The sequence below is a fragment of the Arvicanthis niloticus genome, chromosome 8 (genome assembly GCF_011762505.2).
Source record: "Arvicanthis niloticus isolate mArvNil1 chromosome 8, mArvNil1.pat.X, whole genome shotgun sequence".
Lineage (NCBI taxonomy): Eukaryota > Metazoa > Chordata > Mammalia > Rodentia > Muridae > Arvicanthis > Arvicanthis niloticus.
The window spans coordinates 23081001-23097017 of NC_047665.1; the positions used below are offsets into that span (position 1 = coordinate 23081001).

A 16017-nucleotide genomic window follows, 5' to 3' on the forward strand; every position below is an offset into this window, starting at 1 on the left:
GGAGTATTCATATTGTTGCTTTTGCCTATGAATCACTGCTAGCTGGATATGTGTGAGGTGGAGGCGAGGCATACAGCTGGAAAACTTTCATTCCTCCATCACACTCATACAATCCCTTTATTAATTAAGGAAAACATTCATTTAACAAACTTAAGTAGCCCCCCTTTACTTAGCTTACACGCGTTCTCCCATTCTAGAAAAAAAAAAACCTACTATTCTCAAAATAGATACCACATTAAAATAATACAAAACAAACCCCACATTCCCTCTTCTCAGCGCCCGAGTCCTTAAGTCCTTTTCTGCTGGAAATTCAATCTCAGATGATTCTTTTCTGAAATCTTGTCTAAGTTTCTCTGTCAAACCTCCTTTTCATGCTGTGTTTTCCTTGACATTAAAACTTTAATTTGTTTCTGCGAGTGTGTCTAGTTTTCTCCAACAACAACCTAGAATTCAATAACTAATTCTTGGATATGTATTGAGTAAGTGCTTGGCACACACCATACTGAAAAAAAAACAAAAAAAAAAAACCCAATAAGCTACAAGGTCATGAATCCAGTTAGACTTTTCTTTGTCAAGTTTAAATAGAGTCTCCCACTGGTCTTTCTTTTGTCGTTATAGTTGTTGTCAGAATTGCTTTTCTTAAGTATCAACATGGGCCATAGTAACAAAAATTCCATAGCTCAGAGGGCTCCAAATACAGTTCTGGAGGTTGCAAGTTTGAGATCAGGGTGCCAATGTGGGCGGTTTCTGTAAGGGTCTCTTCCTGGTGAGTAGACAGCTCCTTCCACTCTGTGCTCTCCTATGATGGGCAGAGAAACAGAGACCCGGTCCTCTGGTTCCTCTTCCCATAAAGCCATTAATTCTATCCAAAGGATTCAGCCTCATGGCTTCATCCAAACCTAATAATCTGGCAAAAGCGCCATCTTCAACAAATGAATTATGCGAGTGCCCAGGTCAGTCCGTAACATCCTTTGTTGAAAATACTACATTTTCATGCAACTTTTCTACATAGATCTTAGGTCATGAAAAATTCATTTACCTTGAGTACTGGGAAGTGTACTTATTTTACAAGTGTTTTAGCTCAAGTGCTTCTCGTGGCTGAGTGCTTCGTTTATTTTAGGCTAAAGCTTTGGACAGGACAGAGGCCTGGGGCTGAGGAGCTGCTGAGAAGTGGGGGCGTGGCTAGGCCCTGAGAGCTTGTCCTTTTTGCTCTCAGAGGCAACAAAGTGCTTCTCTGTCTTCCTGGGAGATTTTGACACGCACTTTTGAGGAGAAACAAAGTAAAATAAAACTCCTCATTTTATTGCTAAATATTTATAAACCCCTCTCCTGTCGTTTGTTCCCTGCTTATCCTGTGCCATTGATCAATTTGGAAGAAGTGGTGTCTTTCCAAACACTTACTGAATGTGAACCTTTGTGGGTATTTAGATGGCGCACTTTGAGTCTGTAATGTGTCAGACATTCTCCAATGGAGCAAAAGACAGGAGTTTGAAATGAGATCAAGAATAAACTCAGATTCAATGTTGTAAAGCTCCAGCAACATGGATGATCTGTCTTTCAGCTTCTTTAGAGAAAAAATTTCGATTCCCTCAGTCCCAGAGCCCAGTGAGATGAAATTTACATGCATACCTATATGCAAGAGCAGGTAGTGAAACTCCTCCACGTGAACTACCAAACCAAAAAAAAAAAAAAAAAAAAAAAGAAAAGAAGGTTTGGCAAACATTATCTTAAATGTCCACATTTTGGCTGTGTGACCAATTCGCTGAGAGTGCTGCCATATGAATTTCATTTACAGTATATGACCTCAAGGAAAATTCTCAGTATACAGGAACCTTTAGACACAGGACATTGAAATTATGTGCAAAGGGGTCTCCTCCACGCAGTACTCTTATTCCAGAAAGCCTGGTTTCCACAAAGTCTGTATAACATTAATTAATATTAACAAGAATTATTTCTGAATACAGAGGAAGACAGCTTTCTTCCCATCTCCCTCCTGGTTTGTTGTGGTTTTGCCTTTCCTCTTGAGTGAGTTATTGCAGAGCACGGTGCTCATTAGTGGCACAATAAAAGTGTGCCGTTAGTAAATAAAAATATCTCTTTGTAGTCCCATCATGATTTTGATCAGTAGAGCTCAGAGCTTTCACGGCTCATAAAGTTTTGAAAGACCTCGGCAAAATATAAAGGTGTCAAGAATGACTACTCTCATTTGACGAACAGAGAAACTGAGGTATTTTCAAGAAACTATGCCAAGGTCACTCAGGGTTAGGCAGAATCAGGGTTATGACACATTAACCAGATAATTAGAGTAAAGATAAGCTGTGCTCAGCAGAAACCAACAGCTTCTGAGATGCTGGCGAGGAGCTGTGAGCAGCATCACTTGGAAATAAATGATCTTCATTTAGCTCTTATGCTGAATTATTTGCCCTATTTCATGTTGGAGAGCTATATTCAACTCCCCATGAAGACTGTTTAAAAATGGGCAAGGTGATTCAATCTCTAAAGTGCTTGTCCTATAAAACATGGGGAACTGAGTATGGATTCTCAGGATGCACTACAAAACAGACAAAAACAAACAAACAAACAAACAAATAAACAGAAGGATGGGCCCAGCAGTGTGCGGGTGTAACCTCAGTTCCGGGGAGGCAGAGTCAGGCAGACCTCTGCTGATTACTGCTCAGGCAGTCTACCCACGTCAGTGGTCACCATGCTCAGTGAGAGATCTTGTCTCAAAAACTACAGTGGAAAGCAACAGAGGAAGAAGACATTGAAATGGACCCAGGGTGTCCACCTGCATGTATATATGCACACATCCTCACAGGGACACATGTATATATCACACACACACACACACACACACACAAATACACCCCAAAATTTTAAAAAAGATGCAATAAATAATATAAATAATTAAGAATTGTGTATATTATATGTTATATAATTATATATAACTACATATTTATAATATACAAAATATATAATATATTACATATAAATATATAATATAATAATATATAACAATGTATCATTATATAATACATAAATATATGATATGTAATATATATAAATAATGTGTGTGTGTGTGTATAATTTGTTTAGTCTTCTAGGTGTAAGCACTCCACTATCCACTGATTTTAAAGGATATGATACACTTGACTCCAGTTTTTATATGACTGGAGGTTAGGAACATAAACTCTTAATTTTTTTTCAAAGTCCAACTTATTTCCAATGAAGTGATACATAGGACACAATAAATCATGGGTTATTGTTTCTAAGTAGTTAAGTAGGAAGACTTAGCATGCTCTCATGCAAAGACATGATGAATGTTTGGGGTGATAGAAATCTTACGGACTCGAGGTGAGCATCACTCAATGCAAGCAACTGCAGATCCAGAGCACCATGCTCCACCAGCAATGCATTGGCTCAAAACTTTGAAGGAGACAGCAGATCACATCTGTCTGCCAAATGAGTCTGCAAAGAAGCAACTCATGAATTACTGGCACAACGTTTTTTTCTTCACATCATTACTCTACATGACTTCTCTGTGTTATGGGCACTTAAAATTTCAAAGGCTTAAGCCTTGGGGGCTCCTGTGGAGGGGAACGAGAACAGGGATTACCTACTTTGTGTGAACACAGGCAAGGGTGCACACACACACACACACACACACAAATCTCAGACACACAGCCCTCATATACATGCATATATCATACACACACATTCATACATCTACACATACACGGAGCTACATACCCCACACACATGCACCCCCACAGAATACACACATACACCCCACTCACACACCACCCACATACATCACACACACACATTCACCCCACACACCTACAGACACACAAACAAGGAAATTGACATTTTGTATCTGTGTCTCCACTTCCCAGTTCTTAATGTGTAACCGTTTTCTTCGTAGCCGCCCTTCAAGACTGACTCCCTTGTTCTCTGACTGGCTGTTTACCTCCTTCATAATGTCTATTTTGTTTTCTAGTACATCATGCTTCTCATATCATTATCTCTGGGACTCCTCAGATGAAATCCAACATTGCTGCTCTTTTCAAATATGGCTCGTCACCCTCTCTTGGGACACCTGAGGTGCTAATTAAAGTGTATACTCCTGAGTACAAATACAGACAACATCTCATAATCACTGCGATGAGAACCTTAAAGTGTATAATTTAATGCAAACCCTCTAGGAAATTTATGTACACATTAAACTCAAGACCTTTTCCTGTCTCGTAATCATAGCTTACATTCTGTCGCCCTTACTGAGCCCCGGATATTAAGTACTTCATGCATAATAACTTCTCCAGTGTTCACAGAAACCTTTGACGTGTTATGGCATAAAAAGGTTATGTTCATGTTGTTCGTGCAAAAATCTCCCCATGGATATATATATGGATATATACATATATGTGTATATATCCATATATATATATATGTGTGTGTATATATGTGTATATGTATATATATATGTATGTATATATATATACACACACACACACATATTTGTGTGTGTGTGTGTATGTGTGCGTATGGATGTATGTATGTCACAATTGACCATTTCCTAATCCAGAAGCAGCTAGCTGTATTCCTAATTCCAAACCTCAGAAGCAATTAAGATGTTCCTCAAGAGGTGCATGATACACCCTGGTACATTCAGACAATGGAACATTTTTTAGCACTAAAAAGAAATGAGGTTTTCAAAACCACCTGATCCCATGAAGACCCCAGCATGCTTCTTATTAAGTGAGAAATACATATCAATCAGGAAAAGTACAACATTGTAATTCTAACTGTTTGGCCTTCTAGAAAACAGTATCTATGGGGCTGGTGGAAAGATCAATGACCGTCAGTGTTTGAGGTCAGGGAGCAGGGAATAAGGGAGCAGAGAGGACTGTTTAAGGCTACGAAAGTACGCCGTATGGCATTCTATTGTCAGATGCATTGGTTCAATCCTGCAGACTCTACAACATCCAGAGTAAACTTCATGTAAGCAGTGGCCTTGGCATCATGCCTCCATGTCTGTGTGAGGTCATCACTTCTTACTAATGTGTGACACTGCTTGCAGGTGTTGACAGCAGAGGAAGCTGGGTGTGTGGCCCCTGGGACAGGGCCAGCGTGGACTATGTGGGAATGTTTTTTATGAACCTTTATTTTCTGCTCAGTTTCTGTCAACCTGAAATTGCTATAAAAACAGTCACCATGTAGCTGGGTGTGGTGACTAATCTCAACTCCTGGGAGGCAGAGAAAGAAGTCAACAGTTCAATGATATTTTTGGCTTCATAGTGAGTTCAAGGCCAGCCTGAAGTACATGAGAACTCATCTGGAAAAAAAAAAGCCCCTCTGAAAGTGAAAAGCAAACAAACAAAACCAAAACCCCAAACAGTAAGTTTGTTTAAAAAAAAAAAGTCAAAGTGTGGAGCAGAGACTGAAGGAAAGGCCATCCAGAGACTGCCCCACCTGCGGATCCATCCCATATACAGTCACCAAACCAAGACACTATTGCTGATGCCAAGAAGTGCTTGCTGACTGGTTCCTGGTAGAGTTGTCCCCTGAGAGACTGTGCCAGTACCTGGCAAAAACAGAGAAGGATGCTAACAGCCAACCATCCAACTGAGCACATGGACCCCAATGGACGAGTTAGGGAAAGAACTGAAGGAGCTGAAGGGGTTTGCAACCCCATAGGAAGAACAAAAATATCAACTAACCAGACCCCCAGAGCTCCCAGAGACTAAACCACCAACCAAAGAGTACATATGGAGGGACCCATGGCTCCAGCTGCATATGTAGCAGAGAATGGCTGTATCTGCCATCATTGGGAGGAGAGGCCCTTGGTCCTATGAAGGATTGATGTTCCAATGTAGGGGAATGTCAGGGTGGTGGGTGAGGTGGGAGGAGATGGGTAGGTGGGGAAACAACCTCATAGAAGGGGGGGTGGGGAGGGATGGGATAGGGGGTTTGCAGAGGGGAAACTGGGAAGGGGAATAACATTTGAAATGTAAATAAAACATTCAATAAAAAATAACTATAAAAAAGTCAATACCAATTTTTGTAGAGTGATAATGATTTTTGAATCATGAAGAAAATGTCTTTTTGAGAGATAAACACTGAACTAATTAAGAGTGAAATGTCAAATGTCTGTGGGTTAAGCTTCTCAGCCTTGCATTTATACATGTATAAGTGTGTAAATTACAAATATAAATGTATATGAATATTTATATAGTAATAGCTAGCCATTAATAAAGTTAGACAGTAGCTATATAGTAATTTAATTTTACAATCATTTTCTTTCATATATTTTCACATATTAATTCTTTTTGTTTGTGTTTCTGAGCTGAGGAGACTCTTGCCATTTCATCTTACCTCAGGCTCCCTGATGCTGAGACCCCAGCCCTGCACCATCATGGTCTGTCAGTTTAGACCACTCACACCAGGGCTTCTCACAGGGCAGAACAATCTGGTGTGAAATGAAACAGTCCAGGGGAGGGGAGGGGAAGTGGGTTTGGGCACCCATATTTTTAAAAGAAGCATCAATACACACACATACACACACACACACACACACACACACACACACACACACACACTAGGAGATGGCTCAGTGTAAAGGGGCTTGCCTCTGAGCCAGATAACTTGAATCTGATTTCCAGAACCCACATAGCAGAAGGAGAGAACCCATCCCTTCAAATTGTCTTCCCTACACATACTATGGCATCTGTAGTCCCCCTCCTACCGCCCTCACCCTCGTGTGCACAGAGATGATTTAATGAATGAATTTTATTGTTGCCTATAAATACAGAAATATAACTATTAGCCATTTTCTAAATATAGAGAAAGTCGATCCATAGAGGTGCTGTCTTCCCAAGGCCAGAGACTCCTAGTCACTCCCTACTACCCCCTACCAGGCTGGTATAACTGCTTGCTAGCTAGCTAGACCAGAGATCAAGTATACTAGAGTTCCAGTGTATTGAGCATGAAGCCTGTGTCTAGCATCAGGTTAGAATTTTTCAAGTTTCCTCTCACTTTTATAAACACACACAAGGTAGGCATGAGGTGACTATAATTCAGATGAAGGAATGGAAGTTAAGATGTTCTTTTATTTTCTCCTCACCAAGAATCCCTAGGTATCCCTTCCACCTCACCTCCTGAGGGGCCCCTGTGCCCACTCCTTGACGTACATGCATGCTATCGGCTCATCTCTAGGAGGTCACACATGGGTGCTTGCCTTCTATTCTCCGTGGCTTCGTTCCTTGCTCATTGCTTTCCAATAGCACTATTAAAACTCAAGTCTCATAATTGAGCGAACAGACTAAAAAAATATATTTAAACAACACACCATTCAAATTATTTTTTAAAAAAGCAATTTTCTACTGTAGATTTAGAAACCGACAGATCTATTTTAGCCCGCATAATTTCTGATTAACTAATTTAATCTCTCAGAAATTACATAAGCAAACCTGGAACAAGCCACCATCAATTTCTTGCCTTTGGTTGTAACATAATATTTTCAAAAATGAACCAAATAGAGTAATTAGCCCCCAGGCAGAGCAAATGACTCTAATAGCAATCTCCTAGAACACTTTTTTTTTTTTTTTTTTTTTGGTGGGAAGACTATACAGGAAAATGAAGTTGTGGCAGATCAGGAGTTAAAGCCTTGTTTGTACCCTATTAAGCAAAGCCTTGGTAAGCTAATGCCTAACCTAATGCCTTATAGGAGGAGCTAAGAAAGGAGAGAAAAGCAGCAGGAATCCTACTTCTGTGGAACCAAATCAGCATCAGCAGTGCGCAGCCACTCCATACCTAACTACATGCTATAGACAGAGATTGTACTTTGAAGTTCTGTAGTGAATTCAGTTCTGGTTTCTTTGAATTCTAATTTTTTTTTTTTTAAGCAGGATAAGATCACAAACAAATATCCCAACTGTAATGGGTAGAGATCTTCATATTTGGGACAGGAAGGATGGTGATCTATAGACTGAAAACCCTGTGTGCAAAGGGTAAGAAAGCTGAATTTAGGGTCTGAAAGGTGGAGCAGCTCCAGATTAAAGGGAGAACACTTGCAAGCAAGCAAACTGGACCTCGGTAAGAACATTCTCACAGAAAGCTGGGTTGGCTGGCCACACAAGGCTCTGTTCCATTAGGAAGTCTAATGGCCCTTTTTACTAAAATACAGTTTTAAAAGATAGCAACCTTATTTATACTAGCCAGAAGCTGGAAAGAATACAGATGTCCCTCAACAGAGGAATGGATACAAAAAATGTGGTACATTTACACAATGGGGTACTTACTCAGCTATTAAAAACAATGAATTCGAGAAATTCTTAGGTAAATGGATGGAACTAGAAAATATCATCCTGAGTGAAGTAACCCAATCACAAAAGAACACACATGGTATGCACTCACTGATAATTGGATATTAGCCCAAAAGCTCACAATATTTAAGATACAACTCACAGACCACATGAAGCTCATGAACAAGGAAGACCAAGGTGTGGGTGCTTTGGCTCTTCTTAGAAGGGGTAACAAAATACTCATGGGAGCAAATATGGAGACAAAGGGTGGGACAGAAACTGAAGGAAGGGCTGTCCAGAGACTACTCCACCTGGGTATCCATCTCTTGTGCAGTCGCCAAAGGTAGACGCTGATGTGGATGTCAGGAAGTGCATGCTGATAGGAGCCTGGTATAGCTGTCTCCTTAGAGGCCTGCCAGAGTCTGAAATATACAGAGGTGGATGCTCACAGCTAGCCATTGAGCTGATCATGGGGTTCCCAATGGAGGAGTGAGAGAGAAGACTGAAGGAGCTGAAAGGGTTTGTGGCCTCATGAGGAGAGCAACAATACCAACCAACCAGAGCTCCCAGGGTCTAAACCACCAGCCTGGGAGCACATAGGGAGGGACCCATGGCCCCAACTGTATATGTAGGGGAGGATGACAGTGTCAGGTATAGGGAGATGAGGAAGTCCTTGGTCCAGTGAAGGTTGGATGCCACAGTGTAGGGGAAATCATGGTAGAGAGGTGGGAGTTGGAGGGTGAGTGGGGACATATCTTCATAGAAGCAAGAGGAGGGGGTATGGGATAGGGGATTCCTGGGTGGGTGGGTGGGAATGGGGAAAGGAAATTACATTTGAAATGTAAATAAAATACCCAATTTAAAAGAATATATATTTTTTTAAGCCTGCATAAAAGTCTAAGGAGATGAGACTAGACCCCGGTAAATTCCCCAGTTTTGAAGGTTGTGCTGAAAATTTGGTCCCTGTTTGGAGTAAATACACAGTAAGGTATTTTGGAAAATAGATGTGGTCTTGGTTATACTTTATTGATATGATAAGACACCATGACCAAGGCAACTTCCAGAAGAAAGGTTTAATTGGGGTTTATAGTTTCTGAAGGTGACTTTATGGTGATCATGGTGAAGATCATGGCAGTAGGCAGGCAGGCAGTCATGGTTCTGGGGCAGTAGCTGAGAGCTTTCAATTCTTATCCACGAGTAAGAGAGAGGCAGAGAGTGCTATCTTGAGATGGTGTGGACTTTTGAAATTTCAAAGCCCATCACACAATAGTCACAAATAATATAAAATACCTTGGTGTGAATATAACCAAGCAAGTGAAAGATCTATATGATAAGAACTTCATGTCTCTGAAGAAAGAAATCGAAGATCTCAGAAGATGGAAAGATCTTCCATGCTCATGGATCAGCAGGATTAATATAATAAAAATGGCCATCTTGCCGAAAGCAATCTACAGATTCAATGCAATCCACATTAAAATCCCAACTCAGTTCTTCACAGAGATAGAAAGAGAAATTTGAAAATTCATTTGGAATAACAAAAAACCCAGAATAGCAAAAACTATTCTGAACAATAAAAGAACTTCTGGAGGAGTCACCATCTCTGACCTCAAGCTGTACTACAGGGCAATAGTGATAAAAACTGAATGGTATTGATACAGAGACAGGCAGAAAGATCAATGGAATAGAACTGAAGACCCAGAAATGAACCCACACACCTATGGTCACTTGATCTTTGACAAAGGAGCTAAAACCATCCAGTGGAAAAAGGACAGCATTTTCAACAAATGGTGCTGGTTCAACTGGAGGTCAACATGTACAAGAAAGCAAATCCATCCATTCTTATCTCCTTGTACAAAGTTCAAGTCCAAGTGGATAAAGGACCTTCACATAAAACCAGATACACTGAAACTAATAGAAGAAAAGGTGGAGAAGAACCTTGAACACTTGGGCACAGGGGGAAAGTTCCTGAACAGAACACCAATGGCAAAAGTAAATAAATAAATAAATAAATAAATAAATAAATAAATAACTAGCATGGAACCCTCCAGTTTATGACACAGCCAGTGGAATTGGTGAAAATTTTCTTCTTGAGTTAAGTATACTTTTTGGAAGGTACTACTGAAGGTTTAAAGCATTGTAATACCTGAAACACTACACCGTGGCTGGGCAGGGTGTGTAGGCTTCGATTGGTTTGAAATGAGAGCAGGAATTTACACTTCAAATAAGCCCGTCCTTCTAAGATCATTTGGATGCAAACTGTCTCCAACTGGGTCTTTGAGGAACTGTTTAATTCCTGTTGAGAAGGAGCTTCAATTTTCTGTCTTTCAGAGTCACCAGAAAGCAGACTACTGGGTTGTAAAAGCCTACACCAACCACCTGTTTGAAGTTTAATCCGCTCTGTCAGATATTAAATATTGGGACACTTAATCTGACTATGGTGTCTATGAGTGGGACCTTAGGGAAGGAATTCAGGTTTAAGGAGGCCAAAAGGGTGAGGCCTTGATTCAAAGGGATCATGCACATGTGGGTGCTCACACCAAAGCTTAGTATGTGGAGGCAAGCAATGACATCAGGTGTCTTACTATACAAAACTTCACTTTAGTGCTTGAGACAAAGTCTCTCATTAAATCTGGAGTGCAATACTTTGTCTAGACTATCTATCTAGCAAGATTTGGGACTCCTGTCTCCGCTAGTCTCTACCTGCCAGTATTGAGATTATAGACGTGAGCTGCCATGCCTGTTTTTTTGTTTGTTTGTTTGTTTGTTTTTGTTTTTAACGTGGGTGTTGGGATCTGAAATTAGGTCCTGATGCTTATATAGCAAGCACTTGAAGCATCGACAAGACTGTGGGTTTGTAGGAAGAGCAGAGGTGTAGTATAGGAGATATTTTGTCTCACCGAATAATGTCCTGTGCTACAGGGACTCTGCATCCCCACCACAAAGAACCAGCTCATCAGATGCAGCTACCTAACCTTGAATTTCCAAAACTGCAGAATCACAAACCAGATTCACCTTTGATCTTCATAAATCATTCAGTCTGAGGTATTCAGTCACAGTGATGGTAAACAGATACAACATAGATCCTTGTACATCGTGCACCCCAGCCCTGCTCATCTCCCCATCCCCTCATATCCACCATTCCCTTTTGTAACCCCCCCCCAATAAAATTACACAAGCAAACAGACAGACAAAAACCAAAGCATAGACAACATCTCATGGTGGAAGCTGCAGTGTGTCACAGTGTGTCCTATAGTATACTCCTCTGTCCACATATCTTCACTTGCAATTATTCATTGCAGTGGGTCATTGGTTTGCTTTGAGATCTTTGGCTTATGTGATACCATCAACATTAGGTCCTTATCAAGACTCCTCCAGTATCCTGTTGTTGCCCTGTGTCATGGAAATCCATCAGCTTTGGATCAGCAGGACTGGCCCTTGCATGTGTCCCAGACATTTGAAGATGTTACAGGTTTTAGGGTGTGCCAACTCAGAACCCAGGATCTATAAGCCTGGGTAGTAGCTGAGCTATTCAGCCCAGTGGCTCTCCATTATCTGTACCACCAGGGCAAATTCTCCAGCACTGGTCCAGCTAGACAACTCAATTTCACCATTGGCAGGAGGTAGGTTCAGCTTCCCTGCTCTCATGCCCTGGGGCAGCTCACCCATATTCATGCCTCCAGAGCCTGCTCAACTGTGCTGCCCAGTCAAGGCAAGGCATGGGGCCCACTCTCCAAGGGCTGTGGCCTGTGAGAGACTGGGCCAGCTTTCAGGCTCTCACACTCTCAGGGCTGGCTCACTTGGGACATCAGGGCCAGCTCCACTGGGCTGCCCAGGTGAGGTGCAGAGCCAGCTTTGCTCTTCCAAGTGCTACAGCCAGTGAGGGGCAGGGCTAGTTCTCCTAGCCTCATGCTCTTGGGGCTAGCTTTTCTGACTACTGCAGGTGGCAAGGGGGAGGGGGAGGGCTAGCACACTGATGTCTCTGCCAACAGAGCCAGCTCTACTGTGCTGCAACTGGAGAGGGCCAGTGACTCTTGTCCTGCTTGCATGACCCTGGGATCAGCTCTCCTAAGCACTGCAGATAGTGAGGGGTGAGAGGGGAAGGCATTACTCTGCCCCCATGCCACCTCAAGGAAGATGAGTGTCAGGGCCAGCTCTTCCTTGCCCTCGCTCTTGCCCTTGGCACTGGCTTACCTGAACAAATCCCCACCACCAGGGTCAGCTCTGCTGTGCTGATTAGTCGAGGTACAATGGTCTGTTTTCCCCAAGTGCTGCAGCTGGTGAGGGGCAGGGCTAGCTCTCCTGTGCTCATGACCCTGTAGACAGCTTTCCCAAGTGCCTGAGATGGCGGAAGTGGGAGGGTGGGGGGATGGGAAACTGGAGGAGACATCACCTCTGCACAGGTGCCACCCCATGGCAGATGAGTGGCAGGGTCAGTTCTCCCACACTCACACTGTTAGGAACGGCTCACCCACACCCTTTCCATCAGAGGTCAGCTCCACTGTGCTGCCTGTGTGAGGCACAGGGCCTGCTCTCTGCAATTCTGCCACCAGGAAGAGGTGGGGCTAGGTCTCCGAAGCCCCACAACCATTGGAGGCGGGTGGTGCGGTGGGGGACAGTTCTGTACAGCCCCTGAACATCCATGTGGTCCCTCAACAGCTATCCTACCAGGGATGTCCCCATGTTCTCTAATGTAAATATGAGCCACTGACATCAACATTCACCCCTGCTGCTGCATAGCCACAGACTCAGACATGGCCCTCAATGGCAGCTCAAGCTGGGACCTTACCATGGCCCAGGTTACAGGGCTGGCCACTCAGAACACATTACTCCTCTCCAGTCTCCAGTTCCATCTCTCTTCATCATGCTCAAGCGCCTCCTCTTTCTCCCCCACCTGACCCACCACATACTCACGCATTGAAGTGGCTCTCACTGAAAGCTGGCCACACAGCTGGCAGGCCCATGGTGACATCTTTGGTCCATGCATGGCAATCTGTCTTCCTCCTCCCGTGCTACACTGCCTGGAGTTGATTTGATGAGTCTCAGCCATAAAACAGTTTTGGCCACCAAGCCAGGCATCAAGCTAGGATGAAGAGAGGACTGCCATCTGCTCTGCCTCTGACTGATGTGAGAGCAACACCACCAACAAGGTGATTCTTTGTCCACTGCCAGGGGTGGCACTTATGCCTTTTACTTCAGAATGCTCTGTCCTAAATGGGATATCACATTCCCGCTTCCAAGGCTCAGGGATCATTCAGCAGTTTTTGTTTTGTTTTGTCATTTGTTTGTTTGTTTTGTTTTGACTTTGGTTTTGTGTTTTTTTTTTTAATGAAGTATATAATCACATGAATCAATGTTAGTTTCTGTGTGCTTCATTTTCCTGGATGAGTGTGAACACTCCATTTTTCTCCATCCTCTGTGTACCATAATGTGGCAAAGCAGGCATGACTAGGCTTGATTTTTGAAGGGGAAGGACTTATATTTAGGAAATGACTCTCAAATTTGTACCCCTATTAAAAATGTTTAGCCAGAAAACAAAACAAAACAAAACAAAACCCCAGAAAAGCTTATGGGAGTCAGTTTGTGTTTTATCCTTAGGTTAAACTACTAAAGTCAGTTCACTTTATTGTTTTAAGAAATACATGCAAGACAGAAGAGCTCTCTGCCACACAATAAAAATAGAACAATTATATTTACCAAGTTATAAACTAGTGCTCTTTCATGGGAATCTTAGTACATCAAGTTTCAATTGTGTATCCCTGGTTAAGATTAACTTCTCTCTGGCTCCATGTTTGTATAGAAGAGGAAGCAGAACCTGCATTTGCTCACAGTGGCCAGGAATACGAGTTTGGTGAGCCATCAAGGGTTTTAAGTAATTTGAAGAGTTATATAAAAGTAAGTTATTTTTGATATTTCCATAATTAAACCCTCACTTTGGGTTGTACTCACTTGTCCCCTGTGGGAGCTATTAGGATGTTTGAAGTGTCACATACAGGAGAGTACACTGACTCTGGGGACTGAGAGAACTTGGACTCCAGTTGCTCTGTTGTGTGATGAGGGAGAAGCTAATTTCTCTTAAATCTGTAACTAGGGTTGGTGAGATGTTCAAATTAAAACAAAATAATCAGAGAAATAACTCAAAAGTAAAGGCTCCAAGGAGTCTTATATCATTATAAGTACATGGTGAAGGTCATTCTGGGAATCAAAATATAGATATAGATGATATAGATTAGATACAGATTAGATAGAAATATATAGAGAGATAGAGATAGAGATAAAAATAGAGCTAGAGATAGAGATATATCTGTCTGTCTGTCTTACTACTCATAAAAAGAACCCACCCTGTTACACGAGTAGGTGAGCTGGCCCTACACCTCAGCAGCAGCAGCAGCCAAGAGACTGGTCTCTGCACCTTGCCTGGGCAGCAGTCAGAAGGACAAGATCATGGAAGAGCTGGCCAGTTCCCTTGAAGGCTGCAGCACTTGGGAGAGCGAGGCCAGCATGCTGATTGGGCAGCACATTGAAACTCACTCTGGATGCATGGGTGCAGGTGAGCCGCCCCAGGGCAGGAGAGATACAGAAGGCTAAAGCTTCAGAGTTGAGAAATGGCTGCCTCATAGACATCAGGTTATTCCCTTATGAACACATGTCCCTGCTACCACTGATTACTCCATTCCCACAAAGCCAGGAGAGATCCAAAATGGAACCATGACACACTTCCTTGGGGCCACCTCTCATCTCTTTATTTTGAGTTTATATTTCAAATTTCTCAACACCCAGTGCCCCGCCAAACAGATAGATACTAGATTCCTAAATGAGTGGGTAACAAATATTTTTAGATTATTAAAACCCACATGTGATATTTTTGGATTCCCTTTTAACTGCTTGTGCTTCTACCTGGTTAATATCATGGCTTAGGTGTTCTAGACCGAATTCCAATCTGGGAAACAACTTGAGAACGTTCTGGTTTTCTCATTCCCAGCTGTTGGGGGTGGGGCAACTCAGGCCTTTAGGCACAAAGATTAGTGGGGGAGGGATGGTCTCCTAAAAAAAATGTGTTTAGATATGAAGTATCAAAGCTAATATCCCCACACACATAATTTTGAGTGTGCACATTTCTTGCCTTTTCTTCCTTTGTCTTTGACAATGTCACTTTAGTTTTCCTTTTAGCACGCCTCACTATTCTGACTTCCCATGACAGTTGCTCAACTTGGGCCACTACCACTTTGCTCAGACAGCATTTCTGGTTCTCTGCTGTGAGTTGAGGTTGCTGTGTTTTGATTGTCAGGACTGTGATGCTTAAACTGTTACATCCATAGTATGATTTGAGGTGAAGCGTCTGCAGTGTTGCTCTTTCTGCCTAGGATTTCTTGGCTACTCCAAGTCTTTTGGACTCTTCCATGTGAATTTTAAAGGCTTTTTTTTTTCTAGATCTGTGAAGAATGTCAGTGGAGTTTTTATGGGGAATGTGGTGAATTCATAGATGGCTTTCAGAAATATGGCCGAGTTTACAGTATCAGGTTTGTTAAGTCTCTGAACTTGAAAAGTCTCTCCATGTTCTAGGTCTTTAATCTCTCCCTTTCTACAGCTCGTAAATCTTTGATTACATAGGTTGTGCATCTTCTTGGTTATGTTTATTCCTAAACTTTATTGTTTGTTTTGGTTTGGTTTTCTTTTTTGGTTTAGTTTATTGTGAATGAGCTTGTTTTCCTGATTT

At 42.1% G+C, this 16017-nt stretch overlaps 1 protein-coding gene and 1 non-coding gene across 2 annotated transcripts in view; one reads left to right on the forward strand and one right to left on the reverse strand.

The window, feature by feature from the left end:
* Positions 1-16017, forward strand: part of LOC117714091 (uncharacterized) — a 280965-nt gene that overhangs the window by 55221 nt on the left and 209727 nt on the right. The window lies entirely within an intron of this gene.
* LOC117714433 (small nucleolar RNA SNORA48) lies at positions 13334-13477 on the reverse strand. Its single transcript, XR_004607519.1, has one exon. It is a non-coding gene; the product is annotated as a small nucleolar RNA SNORA48 (small nucleolar RNA).